This window comes from Lithobates pipiens, unplaced genomic scaffold (genome assembly GCF_037356315.1).
Source record: "Lithobates pipiens isolate NorthernLeopardFrog02 unplaced genomic scaffold, aLitPip1_a1.2 Scaffold_16, whole genome shotgun sequence".
Lineage (NCBI taxonomy): Eukaryota > Metazoa > Chordata > Amphibia > Anura > Ranidae > Lithobates > Lithobates pipiens.
This window is the reverse complement of record NW_027507748.1, coordinates 82,882,502-82,908,235: the sequence shown is the minus strand read 5'-3', so window position 1 is coordinate 82,908,235 and position 25,734 is coordinate 82,882,502.

Here is a 25,734-nt window from a genome sequence, read left to right as displayed (position 1 = left end):
TCCTGCATCTCTGGGTGGCAGCTAACTATATAGTGGAGGGGGCGGGAGGGGGCGATCGGAAGCTCTGTGATGTCCACGGGATATGAATGAATGAATGAATGAAATACTTGTATAGCGCACAATGCGAACTGAATCGCCTCTAGGCGCTGTGGCGAGCTTTGATCATCTGCTAAAAGAGGAAGGTCTTGAGTTTTTTCCTAAAAGCCAGGTGATTTTCTTCCTGGCGGATGTTGATTGGTAGAGCATTCCATAGCCGAGGCCCTTGGACAGCGAATCTCCGATCACCCTTGGATTTATACCGGGCTTTGGGCACGAGGACAGAATACTGGCTAGCAGTTCACTTCCCGAGTTTCAGTGTATATAATGGAGAGGGGAGGGGAATCTGACCCGGGTAGGCAACAGATTCAGTGCACAATGCACAAGTGAGTCGGCTCTGCTTGTACACTCTTGTCGAGGCCTCTCCTCCCAACACTGAAACTTGGGAAGTGAACTGCTAGCCAGTATTCTGAATGGGACATTTCATGGACATCACAGAGCTTCCGATCACCCCCTCCCGCCACCCTCCACTGTATACACTGACACAGGAAAGAGAACTGCTAGCCATATGGGACATCCCGTGGACATCACAGGGAAGCAGTATGTACAAGGGCTGCTGCTTCTTGCCTCTGGGTTTCTCCTGTAAGGTAAGCCGGGCACCTGAGCATGCTCTGTGTCTTACTATAACAATGCCCACCTGTCACACTGCCCCCCCAACTATCACACTGCCCCCCACCTATCACACTGCCCCCCACCTGTTACACTCCCTTCCCACCTGTTACACTCCCTTCCCACCTGTCACACTCCTCTCCCACCTGTCACACTGTCCCCCACCTGTCACACTGCCCCCCACCTGTCACACTGCCCCCACCTGTCACACTGCCCCCCATCTGTCACACTGGCCCCACCTGTCACACTTCCCTCCCACCTATCACACTGCCCCCATCTGTCGCACCGCCCCCCTCTTATCACACTGCCTCTCACCTGTCACACTGCCCACTTCTTATGACACTGCCCCCACCTGTCACACTGCCCCCACTTGTCACACTGCCCCTCACCTATCACACTGCCACCCCACCTGTCACACTACCCCCCACCTATCATGCTGCCCCTTGACCCGTCAGACTGCCCCCTCTTCTCACCTGGCCCCTCACTTGTTACACTGCCTCCCTCTTATGACACTGCCCCTCACCTGTCACACTGCCCCCCTCTTATTACACTACCCCCAACCTGTCTTACTGCCCCCTCTTATTACCTGACTACCCACTTGTTACACTGCCCCCTCTTATGACATTGCCCCCACCTGTCACACTGCCCCCCCACCTATCACACTGTCCCTCACTTGTCACACTGCCCCCCACCTGTCACACTATCCCCCGCCTATCACACGGCCCCGTCTGTCAGACTGCCCCTCTTCTATCCTGGCCCCTCACCTGTTACACTGCCTCCCTCTTATGACACTGCCTCTCACCTGTCACACTGCCCTCCCACTTGTCACACTATCCCCTTTTATGACACTGCCCCCCCACTTGTTGCACTGCTCCCCTACCTGCCACACTGCCCCCCACCTGCCACACTGCCCTCCCACCTGTCACACTGCCCCCCTCTTATGACACTGCCCCCCACCTGTCACACTGCCCTCCCACCTGTCACACTGCCCCCCACCTGTAACACTGCCCCATCACCTGTCACACTGCCCCCCCACCTGTCACACTGCCCCCCTCTTATGACACTGCCCTCCCACCTGTCAAACTGCCCTCCCACCTGTCACACTGCCCCCCACCTGTAACACTGCCCCATCACCTGTCACACTGCCCCCCCCCACCTGTCACACTGCCCCTCTTATCACACTGTCCCCACCTGTCACACTACCCTCACACCTATCACACTGCCCCCCCACATGTCACCTGCCCCCCACCTGTCACACTGCCCCATTACCTGCCACACTGCCTCCCACCTGTCACACTCCCCTCCCACATATCACACTACTCCCCAACCTGTCACACAAACTCCTCTTGTCATACTGCCCCCCACCTGCCACACAGCCCCTCTTTTATCACACTGGCCACATAATGCTGTTCACATCACACTGCCCCTCACCTGTCACATGGTCCCATGTCACACTGCCCCCTTGTCACAATATCCCGTCATACTGCCCCCGCGCATGCCACAGAGCCCCTCATTTATCACACTGCCCACATCATACTGTCCCCGTCACACTGCCCCCACCTGTCACACGGTCCCATGTGACACTGCCCCTTTGTCACAATACCTCCCTGTCATACTGCCCCCCCTCCTGTAACACTGCCCCTCCATCATTCTACCCCCTCGATACACTGCCCCTTCCATCATATTTTACCCTTCTCCTGTCACACTACCCCATCATACTGTCCCCCTCTTGTTACACACCCCCCCCCCCTCCTTTCACAGTACTCCCTTGTTACACTGTCCCCTCTTATCACACTGCTTCCCTCTTATCGCACTGCCCCCCTCCTATCATACTTCCTATGTACCGTTTTCCTGTCACATTTTTCCCCTCTTGTCATAGTGCCTCCCTGCCATACTGCCCCCTCCTGTCACACTGCCCCCATCATACTGCCCCTTTTTGTCACACTATGCCCCTCCTTTCACAGTGCCCCCTCTTATCACACTCCCCTCTCCGGTCACACTTCCCAGATACCCTTCTGCTGTCACACTACCCCCCATCTGTCACACTGCCCCCCTCCACCTGTCACACTGTCTCCTCCTGTCACACTTCCCCCATTATACTGCCCTGTCACACTGCCCCCTCCTGTCACAATAGCCCTCATACTGCAGGTCAGGGGGCCTTCATGGTTTCTTGCACCAGGGCCCTGAAGGTTCTAGTTATACCTCTGAGGCCAGTCCTGACCAGAAGTGGCTGCACAGGGAAGCCATCTTGGCTCTGTTGCTGTTATATACTTTTCTTTGCTATTGACATAGGAAAAGGAATACTGCTGCCAGATATTGAAGGAGTAGGCCAGTGACCAGCTGTTATGCCGTGTACACACAACCGGACTTTCCGGCAGACTAGGTCCGACGTGATCAGTCCGTCAGGCAATCTGATCGTGTGTGGGCTAGTTTGACTGTGTTTTAAAAAAAAAAATCAGACGGACCTAGAAATAGAACATGTTTCAAATCTATCCGAACTTTAGTACGACGGACTAAAAATCTGGAAAACCATTCATCTGTATGCTGTTCCGACAGCAACCACAATTGCAGCCCAGCATACCCTATTGCCAACTACATGTCAGTACACTGTTCCCACTTGCTGCACCTACCCTGCCTTTAACCCATTGAAGATTACCTCTTCTCTGCTGCCTGTGGCAATCCCGCAGAAATCCTAACTGCTCCCTCTTTTTCACCATTCCTCAGTTCTTCTCTTTCATCAGCTGCTCCCCCTATTCACAGCCCTGCATGTACATGCAGAACCTCAGTGGCTAAACCACTAAAAAAAAAGGGTTTTTCCCAACTTGCAGAATCCTGCCACTATCCAATCCTGCTTCCACACCAGCCGATATGCTCCAGTCTGCTTCCAGACCAGCCGATCTTCTCCAGTCTGCTTCCACGCCAGCCAATCTGCTCCAGTCTTCCTTCAAGATTGCCAATGGGGTTAGGCAGGGGTCAAGTCCTGGGAAAAAAAGTGTGGGAACTCCCACCCAAGATCCATTCCCCCACCTAAAAAAAAATAAAAAAAATAAAAAGGTACGCTCATATGCATATATACTTCACAGAAAATACAGTACAACATTTATTGTAAAGTGCCAGTTTACAAAAACAAAATAACGTGTCAAACAAAACAATCAACACAATGGGTGATGATCTTTCCCTCGCAGGGAATTTCTACCACAAATACACCCTGTTCCAAATTCTGTTACACAGCCCATTAGAAAATATCCCACAAACAGGAATAAGTATTGGCAGAGTATTGAAGAGTATTGGCAGGGTATTGCAGAGTATTGATAGGGTATTGCAGTGTATTGGCAGGGTATTGCAGAGTATTGGCAGGGTATGTATTGAAGAGTATTGGCAGAGTATTGCAGAGTATTGGCAGGGTATTGCAGAGTATTGGCAGGGTATGTATTGGCAGAGTATTGCAGAGCATCGGCAGGGTATTGCAGAGTATTGGCACAGTATTGCAGAGTATTGATAGGTTATTGCAGAGTATTGGCAGGTTATTGCAGAGTATTGGCAGGGTATGTATTGTAGAGTATTGGCAGAGTATTGTAGAGTATTGGCAGGGTATGTATTGGCAGGGTATTGCAGAGTATTGATAGGGTATTGCAGAGTATTGGCAGGGTATGTATTGCAGAGTATTGGCAGGGTATTGCAGAGTATTGATAGGGTATTGCAGAGTATTGGCAGGGTATGTATTGCAGAGTATTGGCAGGGTATTGCAGAGTATTGATAGGGTATGTATTGTAGAGTATTGATAGGGTATTGCAGAGTATTGGCAGGGTATTGCAGACTATTGGCAGGGTATTGCAGAGTATTGGCAGGGTATGTATTGGCAGGGTATTGCAGAGTATTGATAGGGTATTGCAGAGTATTGGCAGGGTATTGCAGAGTATTGGCAGGGTATGTATTGCAGAGTATTGATAGGGTATTTATTGCAGAGTATTGGCAGGGTATTGCAGAGTATTGATAGGGTATTGCAGAGTATTGGCAGGGTATTGCAGAGTATTGGCAGGGTATGTATTGCAGAGCATTGGCGGGGTATTGCAGAGTATTGATAGGGTAGTGCAGAGTATTGACAGGGTATTGCAGAGTATTGACAGGGTATTGCAGAGTATTGACAGGGTATTGCAGAGTATTGGCAGGGTATTGCAGAGTATTGATAGGGTATTGCAGAGTATTGGCAGGGTATTGCAGAGTATTGATAGGGTATTGCAGAGTATTGATAGGGTATTGCAGAGTATTGGCAGGGTATTGCAGAGTATTGATACTGATAGGGTATCGCAGAGTATTGGCAGGGTATCGCAGAGTATTGATAGGGTATCGCAGAGTATTGATAGGGTATTGCAGAGTATTCGCAGAGTATTGCAGAGTATTGATACTGATAGGGTATTGCAGAGTATTGATGAGTATTGGCAGGGTATTGCAGAGTATTGATGAGTATTGGCAGGGTATTGCAGAGTATTGATAGGGTATTGCAGAGTATTTGCAGGGTATTGCAGAGTATTGATAGGGTATTGCAGAGTATTGATAGGGTATCGCAGAGTATTGATAGGGTATTGCAGAGTATTGGCAGGGTATTGCAGAGTATTGATAGGGTATTGCAGAGTATTGCAGAGTATTGATACTGATAGGGTATTGCAGAGTATTGATGAGTATTGGCAGGGTATTGCAGAGTATTGATAGGGTATTGCAGAGTATTGATAGGGTATTGCAGAGTATTCGCAGAGTATTGCAGAGTATTGATACTGATAGGGTATTGCAGAGTATTGATGAGTATTGGCAGGGTATTGCAGAGTATTGATGAGTATTGGCAGGGTATTGCAGAGTATTGATGAGTATTGGCAGGGTATTGCAGAGTGCAACTTACACACTAGGGACTAACCTGGTATTCTCTTCCCTTCTGTTCTCCGGGGAGAAGTAAACTGGAAAAGTGCAGCGTGTGGCCCCAGGAGGCCAGGACTGACTGGCACTGGGTAGAGGGGAGGAGGGGGGGGGACAGTCCGGAACTCCGTATCCAAGCAGGCGCGCAGCGTGTGTCAGCCTGCCGACTGACTCGTGCTAGTGCGTGCCCACGTGCACGGCCGAAGTCATGTGACCGGTTGCTAGATGCGGAGCGGCCCCTGCCTAGCAACCAGTCACTCGGCGGCTGAGGAGCGGCAGCGAACTACGCGCTGCATAGCCTCAGCCCTCAGGCAGCTAATGGGAACGGCGTTCCCGCTGTGGGAATAGTACGGGAACGTCGTTCCCATGCATTCCCGCAGGACTCGAGCCCTGGGTTTAGGCCTGCTTCTGACAGTCTTGAACCTATTTCCCAGCCTGATGTGCCTCTGCTTTAGTGTCTGGGTTCTGGTATTGTTACATGACTCCAGGGCTAAGTTTGCAGATTACCCGTGGAACCTCAACATCGGGTATCTGCTGTTTTGAGGGAATTGGAGTATTGAATGCTGTATATCTCAGAGAATCTGGCCAGTCAGTTGATTGACCACAGCAGTGGTGTACCCAGTCAGTCACCTGACCTGAGCAGGGCCCCTTAGTACCAATTGAGCATCGTTTAAACACCACACCCTACCTGAGTATTGTTGCTGACCATGTCCATCCCTTTATGACTTCAGTGTACCCGTCTTCTGATGGCTCCTTCCAGCAGGATAATGCACCATGTCACAAAGCACACATCACCTCACCACTGGTTTCTTGAACATGACAATGAGGTCACTGTACTCCAATGGCCTCAACAGGCACCAGATCTCAATCCAATAGAGGACGTTTGGGATGTGGTGGAACAGGAGATTCGTATCATGGATGTGCATCCAACAAACCTGCAGCTACTGCGTGATGCTATCATTTTAATATGGACCAAAATTGCTGAGGAATGTTTCCAACACCTTGTTGAATCTATGCCACCAAGAATCAAGGCAAGTTCTGAAGGAAAAAGGGGGCCACACCCGGTACTAGCAAGGTGTACCTAATAAAGTGGCCAGCGAGTGTATATGTATGTTTTAATACATGGTCTTTCACTCATATTAAAAGTAAAACGTTTCCTTCTATACAAGAATATGATCATTAAAGAGGAACTTCAGCTTATACCTCCTCCCTTATTTTTTTTCTATACTCCTGCTTACCTGGTGGTGTTATAGGCATAGTATGGATACTCACCCAGCCACTGGATCCAGCATTGTCACAGCTCAGTCCCGCACGCCGTCTCACTCATGACATTATCAATAGGCTCACGGGCTCTTCCAGGTTCAGCAAGCGGGGTCTCGCGATGAAATGTCGTTGGGCCTGCCCCCCTCCTGCTAGCTGAATGGAAGAAGCAAGGCCTACTGGGATTTGTGAAGTGCATATCCCAGGTGGCCTAGTGAGCACTATGCATGTCATTCGTCTAGGCGAATAACGTGAATGATGGGGCAAGACATAAGGAAGGTGAAGATCCGCTTTGAGGGATGTGGTGCCTTTGTTTACCCCTCACACAACAAAGCTTTTCCTTTATGTGTATCTGAAATTGTCCTTTAGGGTAGATTTAGACATGTGTCTATTAGGGATGAGCTTGATGTTGGGGTCGAAAATAAGTTCGACTTGAACATCGGGTTTTCGCCAGTTCGCCAAAAACTAACATTATGGGGCATTCGTTGAAAACTAGAGCAGTGCATTGCTGTATGATTGGCCAAAGCATGCACCTGACCTGCATGCTTTGTCCAATCACAGCGCGCTATGCTAAGAGAGTCATAATTGGCAATCATGGCTGGGGGGGGGGGAGACTAAGTCCACGCCCCACACTATAGAAGGCTGCTTACATAGCGGCCGTGTGTAGCGTTGTTATCATGGACAGAGAGATAGCTTGATTTAGATTAAGCAGGCATGTTATTCTGTTAGTGGCAGTGTATTTGATATATATATATATATATATATATATATATATATATATATACACATACATACATACATACATACATACATACAGTCAGTCTAATATATATATATATATATATATATATATATATATATATATATATATATATATATATACACGCTGCATTTAGCATAGACTATACAGTATATTCAGTGTTTACTCGATATTCAGTCAGTGCAGACAGTGTATATATATATATATATATATATACACACACACACACACACACACACACACACACACACAGTCTTGTGTGTGTATATATATATATATATATATATATATATATATATATATATATATATACTCTGCATCCAGAGTAGCCTATATCTACAGTGCATTCCATGGTGTAATGTTTCTAATACACTTCAGGTGGTGTCATTTTATTGCGTTGAGCTATACGTCCACACGTGAGATCAGGAGGCAGAACAGGGACGAGTATACAATACAGTGCAGCCATTGTACACAGTATCTAATACAGTGTATACAGTTTCTACTTCACTTCTGGTGGTGTACACAATACAGTGCAGCCGTAGTACAGTTTCTAATACTTTTCTGGTGGTGTACACAGTATCTAATACAGTGTGTACAGTTTCTGGTATTGTACACAATGCAGTGCAGCCATAGTACAGTTTCTACTACACTTCTGGTGGTGTGCACAGTACACAATACAGTGCAGCGGTAGTACAGTTTCTGCTACTCTTCTGGTGGTGTACACAGTACACAATACAGTGCAGCTGTAGTACAGTTTCTACTACTCTTCTGGTGGTGTACACAGTACACAATTCAGTGCAGCGGTAGTACAGTTTCTACTACTCTTCTGGTGGTGTACACAGTACACAATACAGTGCAGCTATAGTACAGTTTCTACTACTCTTCTGGTGGTGTAAACAGTACACAATACAGTGCAGCTGTAGTACAGTTTCTACTACTCTTCTGGTGGTGTACACAGTATACAATGCAGTGCAGCTGTAGTACAGTTTCTTATACAGTGCAGGTGGTGTAAACAGTATCTAATACAGCATGTACAGTTTCTACTACACGTCTGGTGTAGTAGAAAATACAGTGCAGCCGTTGTACAGTTGCTAATACAGTGCAGGTGGTGTACACAGTATCTAATACAGTGTGTACAGTTGCTAATACACTGCAAACGGTGTACACAGTATCTAATACAGTGTAGTGTGGTGTTGCAAAACAAAAAATACATCATGTCTGGAAGGCCACCAAGGAGAGGCAGATGCTCACAGGCCACTAAAAGAGGGCAAGCAGCCTCTGTGTCTACAGTCAACAGGGGTGGTCATAGACATGGTGCATCCTCTGCAGGTGGGGCCCGTGGGGCACTTTTTTTCTGCTGCTGGCCTTGTTATTGAGCCAGAACATGCAGAAGAGTAGGTGGAGTGGATAACAAAGCCGCTCTCATTCTCCTCATCCTCTGTCATCCAGGCTCAGAGTAGTTTGCTTTCCAATGCAACTGCCAAAGCGGCCTATTCCACTGGCTCCTTGTCCATAGTCACTACTTCCGTAGCCCAACCATCATGCACAAAGGAGTCCCCAGAATTATTTGACCACAGTGTCGGGTGCATGCTGCTGGAGGATGTGCAGCGATATGAAGGCTCCGATGTTGGTTCCCAGGTTGAAGAAGGGAGTAACGTGAGCCTAGAGAGAGGGGGTGCCCAAGAAGGACAGGAAACTGGCAGTCATGTTCCCCCAGCTGCAGCATACTGCCAAGATTGCTCCAGTTATGAGGAGGGAGGGGATGATGAGGTCACTAACTGCACTTGGGTGCCTGAGAGAACAGAGGAGGAGGAGGCACAACTCCAACGAGGGAGGATGTCCTCTAGGGGGCAGCTTAAGGGCAGCCACCCTATTGCATCACACTGCAGAGCTCGGCAGGTGCAGGGCGCTGCTGACTCCCCGCTGACTTTTAAAGCTTCCTTGGTGTGGGCCTTTTTCATCACATGTGCAGCAGATCGTACCATTGCTGTTTGCAACCTATGTCTGAAGCGGATCAAGCGTGGCCAGAACAGCAGCCGCTCGGGCACCATATACTTGACCAGACATATGACAAGGGATGAGCCCGATGAACATCCAGGGCCGTCTTTAAGGCAGGGCAAAAGGGGCAGCTGCCCTGGGCCCTGTCATTGTTGTGGGGCCCAAAGTAGCTGCCTCATACTTGCCAACTATCCCAGTTTAAATTTCCTTGTCCCTTGAAGTTTTAGCCCTGTTGTTGTGTACAGATGACTCACCTGCAGACCCTGTGTTTACACGTAAATAACTGCCATTCATATGTAAATAGCAGCTGCATTACTAAGCAAATAGCTGTGGCCAGCTGCATTGATATATAAATAAAGGTGGCATTCATATTTATATCATGCTTCCCTGCAGTAAGAAGATGATGTGCTGTAACCTCTAGCAATCAGTGAGCAGTATTACTGTACAGTAATCTCTAGCAACTAATTAACAAGCAGAAATAATTTGCTGTAACCTCTAGCAACTAATCAGTGAGCCGTAATGTGTGCTGTAACTTCTAGCAACCAGTCAGTAAGCAGTAATGATATGCTGTAACCTCTGGCAACCAATCACACTTGCTGCCTGATCTGATACAGTAAACTGATTTTAAGTCCAGCTTCTATTTATTGTATGTCTCAGAGCAGGTGGAGAGTGAAATTGCATGGGAGGGGGCCCCCCAAAAAATTTTTGCCCGGGGTCCAATCAATATTTAAGATGGCCCTGTGAACATCGGGTGTTCGCCGAATAGCGAAACAGTTTGGGGTGTTCGTGGCACATTCGAAAGCCGCGGAACACCCTTTATCAATGCAAAAAAAGTTGTAAAAATATAATTTTTTTCGGGAGCAGTGATTTTAATAATGCTTAAATTGAAACAATAAAAGTGAAATATTCCTTTAAATTTCGTACCTGGGGAGTGTCTATAGTATGCCTGTAAAGTGGCACATGTTTTCCATGTTTACAACAGTCCCTGCACAAAATGGCATTTCTAAAGGAAAAAAAGTATTTTCAAAGTACTCGGGCTATAATGATTTTTTTTTTAAAATGGCGTGGGGGTCCCCTTCAAAATCCATACCAGACCCTTCAGGCCGCAGGAAAAGAGGGGGGGATGAGAGAGCGCCACCTCCCCTGAACCGTACCAGGCCACATGCCCTCGACATGGGGAGGGTGCTTTGGGGTAGCCCCCCAAAGCACTGTGTCCCCTTGTTGATGGGGACAAGGACCATATCCTCACAACCCTTGCCCGGTGGTTGTGGGGGTCTGTGGGCGGGGGGCTTATCGAAATCTGGAACCCCCTTTAACAAGGGTACCCCCAGATCCCAGCCGCCCCCCGTGTGAAATGGTAAGGGGGTACAAATGTCAGTAAGAAATGTCATTTTGTGCAGGGACTGTTGTAAACACAGGAAACATGGGCCACTTTACAGGCATACTATAGACACCCCCCAGGTACGAAATTTAAAGGAATATTTCACTTTTATTGTTTCAATTTAGGCATTATTAAAATCACTGCTCCTGAAAAAACGTCAGTCTTTAAAACTTTTTTTTTGCATTGATACATGTCCCCTGGGGCAGTACCGGGTCCCCAAACACTTTTTATGACAATAACTTGCATATAATCCTTTAAAATTAGCACTTTTGATTATTCATGTTTGTGTCCTATAGACTTTAATGGTGTTTGCGTGTTCGAACAAATTTTTTGCCTGTTAGCATATTCTGCTGCAAACCGAACTGGGGGGTGTTTGGCTCATCCCTACATATGAGGACCTGCCATGCAGTCTGTTGGCAACAGCACTTGAAAGACCCACAGCAAAGAAAAATGCGGACTACTCCTTGCTCCTCATCTGGGATCTCCAACCCTATTATACCTACAGTCCTCTCAAAATCTGCACTGAGGGGAATGAAGGTATAGCAATAGGTGTCCCAAGTGCTTACAGCCAATCTGTTAGCAGTACACCATCATCTGATTTGCTGAACTGTAAACAGAAATTTGTTCCCAGCCATTCACATGTTTAGTGTCTAAATGCTAGCTGATGTAACTGATTGAATTTGCTATGGATGTGGGATTCCTTGAAGACTGCCTATGCTGACTATCCTATTCCTCCTCAATCTTGATGATGCTAGCTTCCAAAAATATGTTTGGTTCAGGGCACCACCACCACCACCCAAGAACCAATTTTTCTGCCCCGGTTTAACAGAGGCATGTAATTACAATTCTCTTAATATAATATTTCACAGCAGGGCCCTTTCCTGTGCCTAAGAGTAACTGTGAGGACTTACAGTGTTGTGGCACCACCACCACCAAAGGCCCAATTTTTCTGCCCCTGTTTAATGCCCCATACACACTATCAAATTTTCTGCTGATTTTTTCCTTCAGGTTTACCAAAACCATGAAGTGCAAGGGCCTGCCTGATTGCATACAAATTGAAATTCCTAAGGTTTGACCTCATATTATATGGTTTTGGTAAATCTGAAAGAAAAACTCAGCAGAAAAACTGATAGTGTGTATGGGGCTTAACAGGGGCATGTAATTACAATTGTTTATATAATATTTCAACGCAGGGCCGTTCTGCGCCCAACAAGAGTATCTGTGAGGGGTTACAGTGTTGTGGCACCACCATCACCAAAGGCCCAATTTGTCTGCCCGTTTAACAGGGGCATGTAATTACAATTCTTGATATAATATTTCACAGTAGGGCTTGTTCCTGGGCCCAACAAGAATAACTGTGAGATAACTGTGAGGGCTTACAGTGTTCTGGTACCACCAACACCTAAGGCACAATTTTCTGTCTATAGGGCAGGCTGTATAGTATATATACTGCTGTTCAGAGTATATAGTGCCTGGGGGCACGCCATTTTTTAATAAAATGTGGGTGTGGGTTTCCCCTTAATATCCATACCAGACCTGAAGGGCCTGGTATGGATTTTGGGGGTGACATCCATTCCATTTCTTTTTTTATCTACATTTCCGGGATAGAACAACACATTACAGCCTCAAGCAGTTTTAAATGACATTTTTTTCCTTTAGAAATGTAATTTTCCTGTGGCACTGTTATAAACATGGGAAAGATGCGCTACTTTGCAGGCATACTAAGGACACCCCCCAGGCATGATATTTAAAGGAATATTTCATTTTTATTGTTTCACTTTAAGGATTATTAAAATCACTGATCCCGAAAAAACTGAAGTTTTTTAAAACTTTTTTTGCATTGATACATGTCCCCTGGGGCAGGACCTGGGTCCCCAAACACTTTTATGGCAATAACCTGCATATAAGGGCCTTAAAATTAGCACTGTTGATTTTTCACGTTTGTGTCCCATAGACTTTAACAGTGTTTGCGTGTTTGAACAATTTTTTTGTCTGTTCGCATGTTCTGCTGTGAACCGAACCAGGGGGTGTTCGGCTCATCCCTAGTGTCTACATCTCACCAGCCGCAATCGAATCACACTCCAAAGGCTACATACAAGTGGTGAAGAACCGATGCAGCTTCTGCTCACTGCCTGCTTTAAACCCATTTTTGCTGACATACGCGCCATAACTGTGTGCACTGCATGTAGTGGTTGCAGAGCATTTGCAATGCTCCCCTTGAATGTGGAGCATTCAGTGGGCTTGCTGCCCACCGACCCATAAATGTTGAGTCAACTTTCCCTCGAATACAAAGCAAAGCATCGCAGCAGAGGCATGTAAATGCCCCCTCTGCTACCTATTGCAGGTTAAGGGTGGGAGGTTGGCATTAAATGACTGTGTGTGCAAGGGAACACCTGCTCTAAGAATGTTGATAGGAGAACCAATGGTCACAGTAAAGGGGCTGATATCTAAACATCTTTTCCAGTTGGTGATCACTGAACACTGAAAATGATCACTGTGTTGCCTAAACATGACTTCCTTATAACAATTTGCTTCCCTCTACTCTGTCAAGAGTCATAGACAGTGTCACAGCACTTACATAAAAATAATAAAAAAATTCACCATTCTTTCAGAGGAGCATTTGTGAGCAATTCCCTCATTCATGACTTTATGGATCTTGCATTGTGCAATGGTCCAGATCATTTGGTCGAGGGGGGATTATGGTGTGTGGATGTTTATCAGGGGTTGGGCTTGGCCCCTTTCAGTGAAGGGAGCTCTTAAGGCATCAGCATACCAAGACATTTTGGACAATTTCATGCTCCCAACTTTGTGGGAACAGTTTGGGGATGGCCCCTTCCTGTTCCAACCTGACTGCGCACTAGTTTACAAAGCAAGGTCAATAAAGACATGGATGAGCGAGTTTGGGGTGGAGGAACTTCACCTCAACCCGATTGATACCTTTGGGATAAATTAGAGCAGAGACTGTGAGATAGTCTTTCTTGTCCACATCAGTGCCTGACATCACAAATGCGCTTCTGGGAGAATGGTCAAACATTCCCACTCCACTTCACACTCCAAAACCTTGTGGACAGCCTTCCCAGAAGGGTTGAAGCTATTATAGCTGCAAAGGGTGGGTCAGCTTAATATTGAACCCTACGGACTAAGACTGGGATGCCAATAAAGTTCATGTGCATGTAAAGGCAGGCATCCCAATACTTTTGGTAATATGGGGGTTATTTACAAAAGGCAAATCCACTTTGCACTACAAGTGAAAACGAAAAGTGCAAAGTGCACTTGAAATTGCACTAAAATCGTACTTGGAAGTGCAGTCACTGGAAGCTCTCCTGATTTTATCATCCAATCATGTGCAAGCTAAAATGCTGTTTTTTATTTTCCTTGCATGTCCCTCTCGGATCTACAGTGACTGCACTTCCCAGTGCACTTTCAGTGCAAATTCAAGTGCACTTTGCACTTGTAGTTTGTACTTGTAGTGCAAAGTGTGTTTGCCTTTAGTAAATAACCCCCATAGTGTATTTAAATAATTAGGGATTACTAGCAAGAAGCATATGCATCAAGAGGTGGGGATTGATTTACAAAAGGCAAACATGCTGTTCACTTTGCAAGGGGAGTTTTTCCCAGATGTTGGTGAATGGGGTGAAATTTAACTTTGCAAAGAATAGACAATCATGTGCAAGAAAAATAAAAAAAACAATGTTATTGATAGAATATGATTGGACGATGTTAGTCAGAAGAGCATTACCTTATTAAATAAGTTCTGGGGAAAATTCCTTTGCATAGTAAACAGTCTATTTGCCTTTAGTAAATCAACCCCAAAGGTCATTTAACACATGGTACTTAAAATGGATCTAATGGCTATGGTATATTGTGTGCTTATAGCTTTTGTTCCAGTTTGAAATTAATATTTTAACCATACCAGTTTCTTCTGTTCATGAAAAACAAATCTTATATGTGTGGGGTTTAGGTTAGTTAAAAAGAGACTCTGTCAAGTTTCTCTGAATATACCATATGACAAAAATCTGGTTAAAAAAATAACCCAAAAATTAGTAATAAAATATGCAGTATGAATAACTTTTTACTTTTATCGAGTATAAGGGTACAGCTTTTGAAAGAAATCCATTATAAAATGTTGGGTCATTCTCAGGAAATTGAGATTTTCTTAGGTGACATCAGGTTAGTACATCTGGACCTATAGCTTGACCGTCATTGGGTACAAACCCACACATTGCCAAAGACTGCATTGGAGTGGTCACAGCTGTGATCTGATTTGTTGCTCCTAGTGACAAATGCACTTTAAATGCATAAGACTCCAAAAGATTTTCAGAACTAAAACCTTGAATTGATCGAACATTAACTGTGTCTGTAAGTAATGGGAGGCTACATAAAATACTTTATAGCTGCATATATAGTATGAGTCACTTGCATTTTATTGAAATTCAGTATATTAATTGATTTACCATAATAAGCCAGACTAGTTTAATTGAGATCAGATACAGTAATCAATTGTCAGTTCTTTTGCTCCATTTTAACAAGTGCATGTATAACAAGTCCCCATAACCATCGAGCAGTATATGTCTGACTGCAGCTTGCAAGGCCCTCTGGGTAAATCTAATAAAAATATGTATATAAAACAAGAAGACATTCTGGCTTTTGAAATGTGGAACAAAATTGGAGCTGTAGCTCACAGCCAGCAATAGGCTTTAGACTTCATTCAGACAGCTGCATGAATTAACCTTGCCACAAGCACATCACAGGGGATGCCATTGCTGACCTTCTTGTAAAAATGTTACTTGCTTGGCTGTCATAATGACTTATTGGGTTCAGTAGTTTCTCATTATCTACTCTGTACAAGCATTCAAAGAAGGAAAAGATTATATAAAATCTGACATCTGATTACCTGTCCCAGGTCAAAATTTTTACACAAAAGGGTCAGAAATATAGGCAGGCAATAATGATGATGAAATGTAAAAATCGACAGCCTACATGACAGGTTTTCTTTAAATGGTGGTGTTGGCAAGGCAGTATTGACCCTTGCCAAGGAATCCCTTAGGAATCAATGTTAAGCTAAACATCCCCCTGGCACATCTGGGCAATGGATGGATTCAAGGTTTGGGTCAATGCATCCTAAGGGGGCTGACTATTCACTTTTGGAGTGAGCAAAGAATAGTGTTTTCTGCTTTTGGAATACAAAATTTAATTTTGTGCAACAACTGCTCTATATCAGTATTTAGTAGAGATACTGTATATTCTTCAACCGGTAGATGGCATTGTTTATGTTTGTAGCTGCTCTACGGTAAACTATATGACTTTTCTTTCTATAATAAAAGCTTGTTTACTGTCTGCAGTTAAGCAGCAGAATACCATATGTGTACTGTGCACTGTTTGTTTGGTAGGGCTATATACAAAATTTGGAACAGGTTATGTGCCCAGACATAGCCCAGGCACCTACTCAGAGAAAAGCCGAGAACTCAGATGCCCAGTCATAGCCAACTACAGCAGATACGTGCAAGATACTGCAATAGAATAAAAAAAAGAGAGTAACACAGCTGCAACAAAGCTTTAATTTGCAAATCTGACAAACAAGAACTACCAGTCTTGGAAATGCAAGATGAAAATACTGTTAATAAGAGAAGGTATGTGAACTTGTATAAATGAAGTGAGGCCAGGACACCCTTCAGACGAGTGGGTAGAGAAAGGTCAGAAAGCTCAGAGTACAATATCTTTTTGCAGAGAAGATGATAAAATCATACATGCATGTACATGTGAACCTACTAAAGAAAAGTGGGTAGGATTACAAAATGTGCATGAAAGAGCTAATCTCATCAAAAAACTATATATTTCATTAGAAAGCTTTACCAAACCAAGCTGATGAAAGGCCATGATATGCAAGATTACATATTGTAAGGCACACCTTGGAAGTGATTGAACACCTGAGAAGTAAAGGAGAAAAAATAAAGATTTTTATGTCGCAACACTATTACCCAGTGGTTTACCAGAAAGTTATGATACGCTTGTCACAGCACTTGATACACATCCAGATGATGACCTGACATTTGAATATGTTAAGGGCAAGCTTGTGGTTGAATATAAGTGTAAAACAGAAAGTATTAATAGTGACAGTACTTCTGTTGCAGAGTCTGCTTTATAGATGAAAAATAGGAATAAAAACAGTAACATGCAAGAAACACGTCACAGTTTTGTGTGCAAGAAACAAGGTAATTTAAAAGCAAATTGCAGCATCTGAAAAGCTAGAAGGTCAAACGTGTGAAGGAAGAAACTGATTTTGCTTCAGATAATAAATATGTTTTTCAATCCAAAAGTTGTACCTCGTCTTTGCAGGCATGGTGAGTTGATTCAGGAGCTACGAGACACATGACAGAAATTTCTTTATTCACCTTGACCAGAGTAAAACATAATCATTTACCACAGCTAATGGGCAAATATTTGAATCAGAAGGAATAGGAGACGGTTTTCTTTACTGTTCTATTTCCCAGAGTGTCACCAGAAAGATACCTGTGAAAAATGTCCTTTATGTCCCTCCTCTTGAAACTAATCTTTTGTTAGTGAATAAGCTTATAAAAAAGGCAATGTTGTGACCTTTCAAGATAACAGTTGTGCTATCACAAAAGGGGATATCTTACTTGCAAAGGCTAATATAACAGATGAACTGTATCAGCTGAACTGTAATGAGGTGGTTAATACTGCCAAGCTGATAACACACAGGTGATTCTCAGAAAGCATGGCATAATATTTCAAACTACTGTGCCATACAACGCAGAACAGAAAAAAATTAAGGTAGAAAGAATTAACATACTCTATGTGAGAGTGGAAGAACCATGTTGTTTAATGCAGATATGCCAACCACATACTGAATGGAGGCAAGTATGACCACATGCTATCTCCAAAAATCAGCTACTAGTAAAAACAACTAAGAAAACTCCATATGAACTTTAGATATATATTTTGGATGTTTCAAATTTGGGGAACTTTTATTCCACATAAAAGGGCCCCGAATTTAAACCATCTAAAAAAAATGGAAATAATGCCTATTTGCACATCCCAAAAGAAAAAGTAAATAATGGGATGCTTGTGCAAAGGAAAGTGTACTTGTGGCTTGTGCAAAGGAAAGTGTACTTGTGGGGTACAGTGAATCTTAAAAGGGATAGAGAATTCTACACAAGGTAATCATCAGTAGAAATGTAATTGTTAATGAAACTTTAGTTCAAAATGTCATGAACTAACACAAACACTTCAAACTGAGGGAAATTCCACATCAAAGTATTGAATTCAGAGACTGCCTTGCAGCTAGCGGTTTCAATGAGGCAGACAAAGGTGGCTACTGTAATTCTCCTAGTACAGATCATATGCATATCATGCGACAGGCCAGGTACATAAGCATGAAGGTGAATGTTACAGGTGTGATTTGGACATGGGTAATAATCTCAGCACAGATGATGCAATGGAAGCTTCCTGTGTGAGTAATGATGTAGACACCCATGTGAGACTATTAGGCACCAAGTAATATTAGCGGCTCAAGATGGCAAGATGGCAAGATGGTAAAAATGTGTTATTGGGCTGTGCATGTTGATCCCAGCAGCTCCTCATTTTACAGAAATATTCTGTTTTTTAACCACTTCCCGCCCAGCCTATAGCAAAATGATGGCCAGGCGGTGGTTCAGTTATCCTGACTGGGCATCATATGACATCCTTCGGGATAACAGCCATCTCGCTCCCGTGGGGGGTGTGCATCGCAGCAATCGGTGGTGCGGTGTGTCAGTCTGACACACTGCTACACTGATCTCGGTAAAGAGCCTTCGACGGAGGCTCTTTACCACGTGATCAGCCGTGTACAATCACGGCTCATCACTATGTAAACAGGGAAAGTCATTGGTCGGCTTTTAAATTAAATCAGTGATGCCCAGCAATGCCACCCATCAGTGTCATCAGTGCCACCCATCAGTGTTCATGAGTGCTACCTATCAGTGCTTATCCGTGCCCATCGATGCCCACCTATCAGTGCCCATCTGTGCCACCTATCAGTGTCACCCATAAGTACCCATCAGTGCCGCCTACAAGTGCCCATCAGTGCCATCTATTAGTGCCCATCAGTGCCGCATACCAGTGCCACCTATCAGTGCCGCATACCAGTGCCACCGATCAGTGCCCATCAGAGCCACCTATCAGTGCCCATCAGTTCCGCTTATCAGTGCCCATCAATGGCACCTCATCAGTGCCACCTCATTGATGCCCATCAGTACCGCCTTATCAGTGCCCATCATTGAAGAAGAAAACTTACCTATTTACAAAAAATGTAACAGAAACAAAGAAAAACTTTTTTTTTTTCAAAATGTTTTTTTTTATTTGTTGCTCAAAAAATAAAAATCGCAGAGGTGATCAAATACCCCCAAAAGAAAGCTCTATTTGTGGGAATAAAATGATAAAAAAATTGTTTAAGTACAGTGTTGTTTTACCGCGCAATTGTCATTCAAATTGCGACAGCGCTGAAAGCTGAAAATTGGCTTGGGCAGGAAGATGTCTAAGTCCCTGGTATTGAAGTGGTTAATATAGCTGGGATTCATTTGCTAGATAAACACATTTTTTGTTTTGGACCTATACTGTTGTGCTGAGCACAGCTGTGAAGTTTCATATTGCATGAGTATGATTACCGCAATCATTTTAATAGCAATGTAAAACATGAATTATTACTCATTTGTATAAGTATATTGTAAAATCCAGACATGGCAAAATATCAATATTTCATTGTAAGTAAACAATAGCACAATATAACGTTTTATTTACATTGGCACAGGTTTACTGTTAGTGCAAAACAGGTTCCAGTATAAAGAAAAACTGCTTATAGCATGGAAAAGCCTCCAACTTAGAACACAGTTTTTGCTATGAATGTTAGCTGCTTATAACCATAATAAATATGCAGAGGACTGCTTGTCCAAGCAGAGATATCTCATATTATTTTAGGTTTAGGAACCTAAGATTAAATTAAAAAATTTATATTTGAAATTAGTCTATTTATTAGACATGTGCGCCGTCAATAAATTTGTTTTGTTTCGTTACGTTTTGTATTAGAATTCGTGTCCAAAATTTCGTACGAAATACGAATTTTCGTTAGGTTTGTTAACTTTTCGTAACAATTACGAATGTTGATGAATTTATCATTATAAGGAGCTCCCACCATCCTTGTGCTGTGCTGACTTCCTGTATTTTTAACTTTTAGGTTTTTTAACTTTTCGTAACAATTACGAATGTTCATTAGGAACTTGGATCCGAAATTCGTAATCAAAGTTTCGTATTTCGTACAGAATTCGGAAGCATAGCAATTCGTACTTCGGATCCTCACGAATGTATGAATTTGTGGAAATTTGTATGAAACTAATTGCACATGACTACTATTTATTTAGTCTATCTACCCAAGGCTTTGTTTTTCATGCTGGCATGGCTTTGGTACCCTCTTTTAAAGTGATACTAAAGTCTTTTTATTTTTATAAAAAAAAAGAGGTTATACTTACTTGCTTTATGCAATAATATTGCGCAGAAAGGTCACTTACCTCCTCTTTAGGCAGTCCTTGCCAGCGATGTCCCCTCCTCCATGTTTCGGGTCCATGTTGTTAGGAGGCATCTGTGCATTCTCAATCCTGAGCTGGGCTGTGTGCTTCTATAGACACACACGCAGCGCCAGCAAGCCATGTCCCCACTCCCTCCTCACAAAAGTTTGACTCATAGCAGCAAAAGCCTATGGTTCTGTTGCCCTCAGTTTTCATGCTGTGAAAGCATGAAGTGAAGGATCAATGACATGGAGCCTGGTAAGTGTTTAGGGACGGGGTGGAGTATGGGTAGGACAGATAGTGGGGCATTTTTGTAAGGTGAAAAACATTTAGAATTTAGAATGAGTTTAATCTTTTTATGTATCCCTTAAAAAAAAAAAATGATCTACCCTATGTAGTGCTACTCATGTAGGAGCCACTGGAATTTTGCCCAGGTTCCATAGTGAATAGCCCCACGGCCAGGCACACAAGTACAGTTACTATTTTCCTCAATAACCAGTCAGTTTAATTTTGAAAATTTTGGATAGGGTTGAAGGAATTGAGTAGGTAACTCCAAAAACAGAAATTAGGTACAAGCTGAGGACAGTAAACTCCTTTCTGTGAAAATGAAGCAGACGTCCTTGCATATAGCAAACACAGCAAGAGCAGAGTCCCTTCACAGAGAACTAAACAGACTAAGCCCTTCAGGACACCAGCTGATGTCCCCTTTAGAAAACACCCAGGTGAATCTCTAGCACAAGAGGGGTGGTAGCAGCTCAAAAGTCTCTAAGATCTCTCACAACTGTCAGTACTCACATAAAGCTCCAGGGACAGTTGTTTGTCTCCTTCCAACTTCCAAACAGCACCTTTCTTCAGTGATACAAGACTAGAGCTTCAGAAGACAGCCCCTCAGTCAACTCTCCTTAGCTTCAGAATCCAGGCCCTCAGGACGCCCACCTGAGGCCTCACAAACAGCAAGCACATGGCAGCACTGGGCCTCTGTATGTGGCCAGGCTGTGTAAAAGCCTCACACATGTAGTATCGCCATATTCAGGAGGAGTAGGAAAATACAAGTATATATATATATATATATATATATATATATATATATATATATGTAAATGGACAACTTTGTGTAAAAAGTTGTCCATTTCCACATTTTCCAAAAACGTTTGGAAAAAATTAACTGTTCAAAAGTAGGGATGACTCGAACATCGGTTGTTTGCCGAATAGTGAACAATTTGGGGTGTTCGTGGCAAATTCAAAAGCCACGGAACACCCTTTAAAAGTATATGGGAGAAATCAAAAGTGCTAATTTTAAAGGCTTATATGCATGGTATTGTCATAAAAAGTGTTTGGTGTCCTGCCCCAGGGGACATGTATCAATGCAAACATTTTTTTTAAAAACAGACGTTTTTTCGGGAGCAGTGATTTTAATAATGCTGAAAGTGAAACAATAAAAGTGAAATGTTCCTTTAAATTTCTACCTGGAGGATGTCTATAGTATGCCTGTAAAGTGGCACATGTTTCCCGTGTTTAGAACAGTCCGAGTGCAAAATCACATTTCTAAAGGAAAAAATGTCATTTAAAAGTACTCACGGATTCTCCCACAGTCCATCACCAGGCCCTGGTATGAATATTAAGGGGAACCCCAAACCAAAATTTTAAAAGAAAATTGTGTGGGGGGTCCCCCAAATTCCATACCAGGCCCTTCAGGGCCGGTGTGGATATTAAGGGGAACCCCGTGCCAAAATTAAAACAAAAATTGCATGGGGGTCCCCCTCAAAATTTATACCAGACCCGTCAGGTCTGGTATGGAATTTAAGGGGAACCCTGCACCAAAATGTAAAAAAAATGGCGTGGGGTCCCCCCAAAAATCCATACCAGACCTTTATCCAAGCATGGAACCTGGCAGGCCACAGGAAAAGAGGGGCAGATGAGAGAGCAGCCCCCCCTCCTGAACTGTACCAGGCCACATGCCCTCAACATGGGGAGGGTGCTTTGGGGTAGCCCCCCAACACACCGTGTCCCCATGTTGATGGGGACAAGGGCCTCATCCCCACAACCCTTGGCCGGTGGTTGTGGAGATCGGCGGGCAGGGGGCTTATCGGAATCTGGAAGCACCCTTTAACAAGGGGACACCCAGATCCCGGCCTCCCCCTGTGTGAAATGGTAACGGGGTACAAATGTACCCCTACCATTTCGCAAAAAAGTGTGAAAATGGTAAATGACATGACATGGCTTGGGACAAGTCCTCTATTAAAAAATAAAAAAATAAAAATGTTCCACGAAGTCTTCTTCTTCTCTTGCTCTGCCGACGGAACGAAAAAGAAAAAAAAACACGACCAACCTGCCTCCATGAGAGGCACCCGCCGTATAACGCATCTTCATTCTGACAGTGCTTTTATAACTGAGGGCGGAGCCACACCGTGACATTCCCAGGTGACCCCGCCCCCCTCTGATGCCTAGGAACTTCCCAGGTCCCCAAACATTTTTATGACAATAACTTGCATATAAGCCTTTAAAAATAGTGTTTATTCATGCTCCGGGCAGGGGGTATGGGAACAAAAGCTTGGCTCCTGACCAAATCCTTGATTAACACTCTGCAAGAAAGCTTCAAAGAGGGCCATTGCTGCCAAGATGATTGATGAAGGTGGGCAACATAAGATCAAAGGGCCACCAATCACTGAAGATGACCCAGGTCACATACATGGACAAATGCTGCCCCTAGAGGCCAATGCAGCAGAACGGACAGAAATATAATTTATTATGAAGGACTGCCTCGTAACTATTTTGATTTGTCAGAAACCTAGATAGGCTGGCAATGGGGTTGGGTCTGGACGGGGAATGATTGGAGTGTAAAAGTGCTCACCGAAGGAAAATCGCTCTCTGGCTCTCTTGCTTCTATTAGCCTCTTGGCTCTCTTGCCTGATGGCTCTCGTGCCTAGTGGCCCTCTTTTGCCATTTTGAGCCCATCTGACGAGACAATATCTTTAGGACAACCTTACGTAACGTGTTATTGATGTTTTTGTAGTTTATATGCTCTGTAATATTTTCCTTTAGTGTTTTATGTTAGTATTTCCTATTTTTTGGGAAGTAAATAAGATGTGGTTTTACTAAGCAGTGTGTTTGTTTTCATAGCTAACCTTATATCATTGTTCTATCAATAGTAACATTATCAGAGTTTTAATAGACTAGCTAACTATAGGAATAGACAAGTTAATATGTATATGGAATAAATAGAGGGAATCCACAACCACCTAATATTTAGTTCAATATTTAATTCAATAGTTATTTCATGTGGTATCGCCATACTCAGGAGGAGTAGCAGAATGTGTTTTGGGGTGTAGTTGCAAGTATCTATGTGCTGTGTGAGAGAAATAACCTGTTAGGGCCGGTGCACACAGCGATGCGCGGCGAGGCGTCTCCGACTTGCCTCGCCGCGACTTGCACGGACCTCAGCGGCGACTTGCAGAGGACTTCTGTATAGAAGTCAATGCAAGTCGCCCCCGAAGTCGCCCCAAAGTAGTACAGGAACCTTTTTTCTGAGTCGGAGCGACTCGAGTCGCTCCTCTCAGAACGGTTCCATTGTACAGAATGGGGGCGACTTGCGGGAGCGAGGCGAGGCGAGCCGTGTCGCCTCGCCTCGCGCCGCAGTGTGAACCGGCCCTTAATGTGACAATGTTGTTAAAAACAAAAAACAAATCTTCATTTTGCAAAGAATTGTGGGAAAAAATTACAACTTCAAAAAACTCACCATGCATCTTAATAAATACCTTGGGATGTCTACTTTCCAAAAAGGGGTAATTTGGGGGGTATTTGTGCTTTCCTGGCTTGTTAGTGTCTCAAGAAATGAGCTAGGCCTTATGTAAAACAGGTGTGATCAGCTGTAATCAATTTTCAATGATTGGCACCATAGTTTGTAGACTCTATAACTTTCACAAAGACCAAATAATATACACTAATTTGGGTTATTTTTACCGTAGATATGTATCCATATAAATTTTGGCCAAAATGTATGAAGAAAAATTACTAATTTACTAAATTTTATGACAGAAATAAAGTAAAAGGCATTTTTTTCACAAAATTTTCACTCTTTTTATTTATAGCACAAAAAATATAAAACCCACTAGTTACATAGTTACACATATATATATATATAATAAATATCATACCAGCCCATATACCCACAGTTGATCCAGAGGAAGGCAAAAAACCCCAGCAGAGCATGATCCAATTTGCTAAAGCAGGGGAAAAAATTCCTTCCTGATCCCCCGAGAGGCAATCAGATTTTCCCCGGATCAACTTTACCTAGAAATGTTAGTACCCAGTTATATTCTGTACACTTAGGAAATAATCCAGGCCTTTCTTAAAGCAATCCACTGAGCTGGCCAGAACCACCTCTGCAGGGAGTCTATTCCACATTTTCACAGCTCTTACTGTGAAGAAACCTTTCCGTATTTGGAGATGAAATCTCTTTTCCTCTAGACGTAAAGAGTGCCCCCTTGTCCTCTTTGTTGACTGTAAAGTGAATAACTCGACACCGAGTTCCCTATATGGACCCCTTATATATGAGTTCCTCCATGCCTCTTATCAGTTTGGTTACCCTTCTCTGCACTTTCTCCAGTTCACCGATATCCTTTTTGAGAAATGGTGCCCAAAACACAACTGCATATTCCAGATGAGGTCTTACTAATGATTTGAACAGGGGCAAAATTATATCCCTCTCTCTGGAGTCCATACCTCTCTTAATACAGGAAAGGACTTTGCTCGCTTTGGAAACCGCAGCTTGGCATTGCATGCTATTATTGAGCTTATGATCTACCAAAACCCCCAGATCCTTCTCCACTATGTATTTCCCTAGTTGTACTCCCCCTAGCATGTATGATGCATGCATATTCTAAGCCCCCAAGTGCATAACTTTACATTTCTCAACATTAAACCTCATCTGCCACATAGTCGCCCAAGTAGACAGAGCATTGAGGTCGGCTTGTAAATTGGAGACATTGTGTAAGGACGTTATTCCACTGCATAGCTTGGTGTCATCTGCAAACATGGAAATGTTACTTTTGATCCCAGACCCAATATCATTTATAAAGATATTAAAAAGTAAGGGTCCCAACACTGAACCTTGGGGTACACCACTGATAACCTTAGACCATTCAGAGTAAGAATCATTAACCATG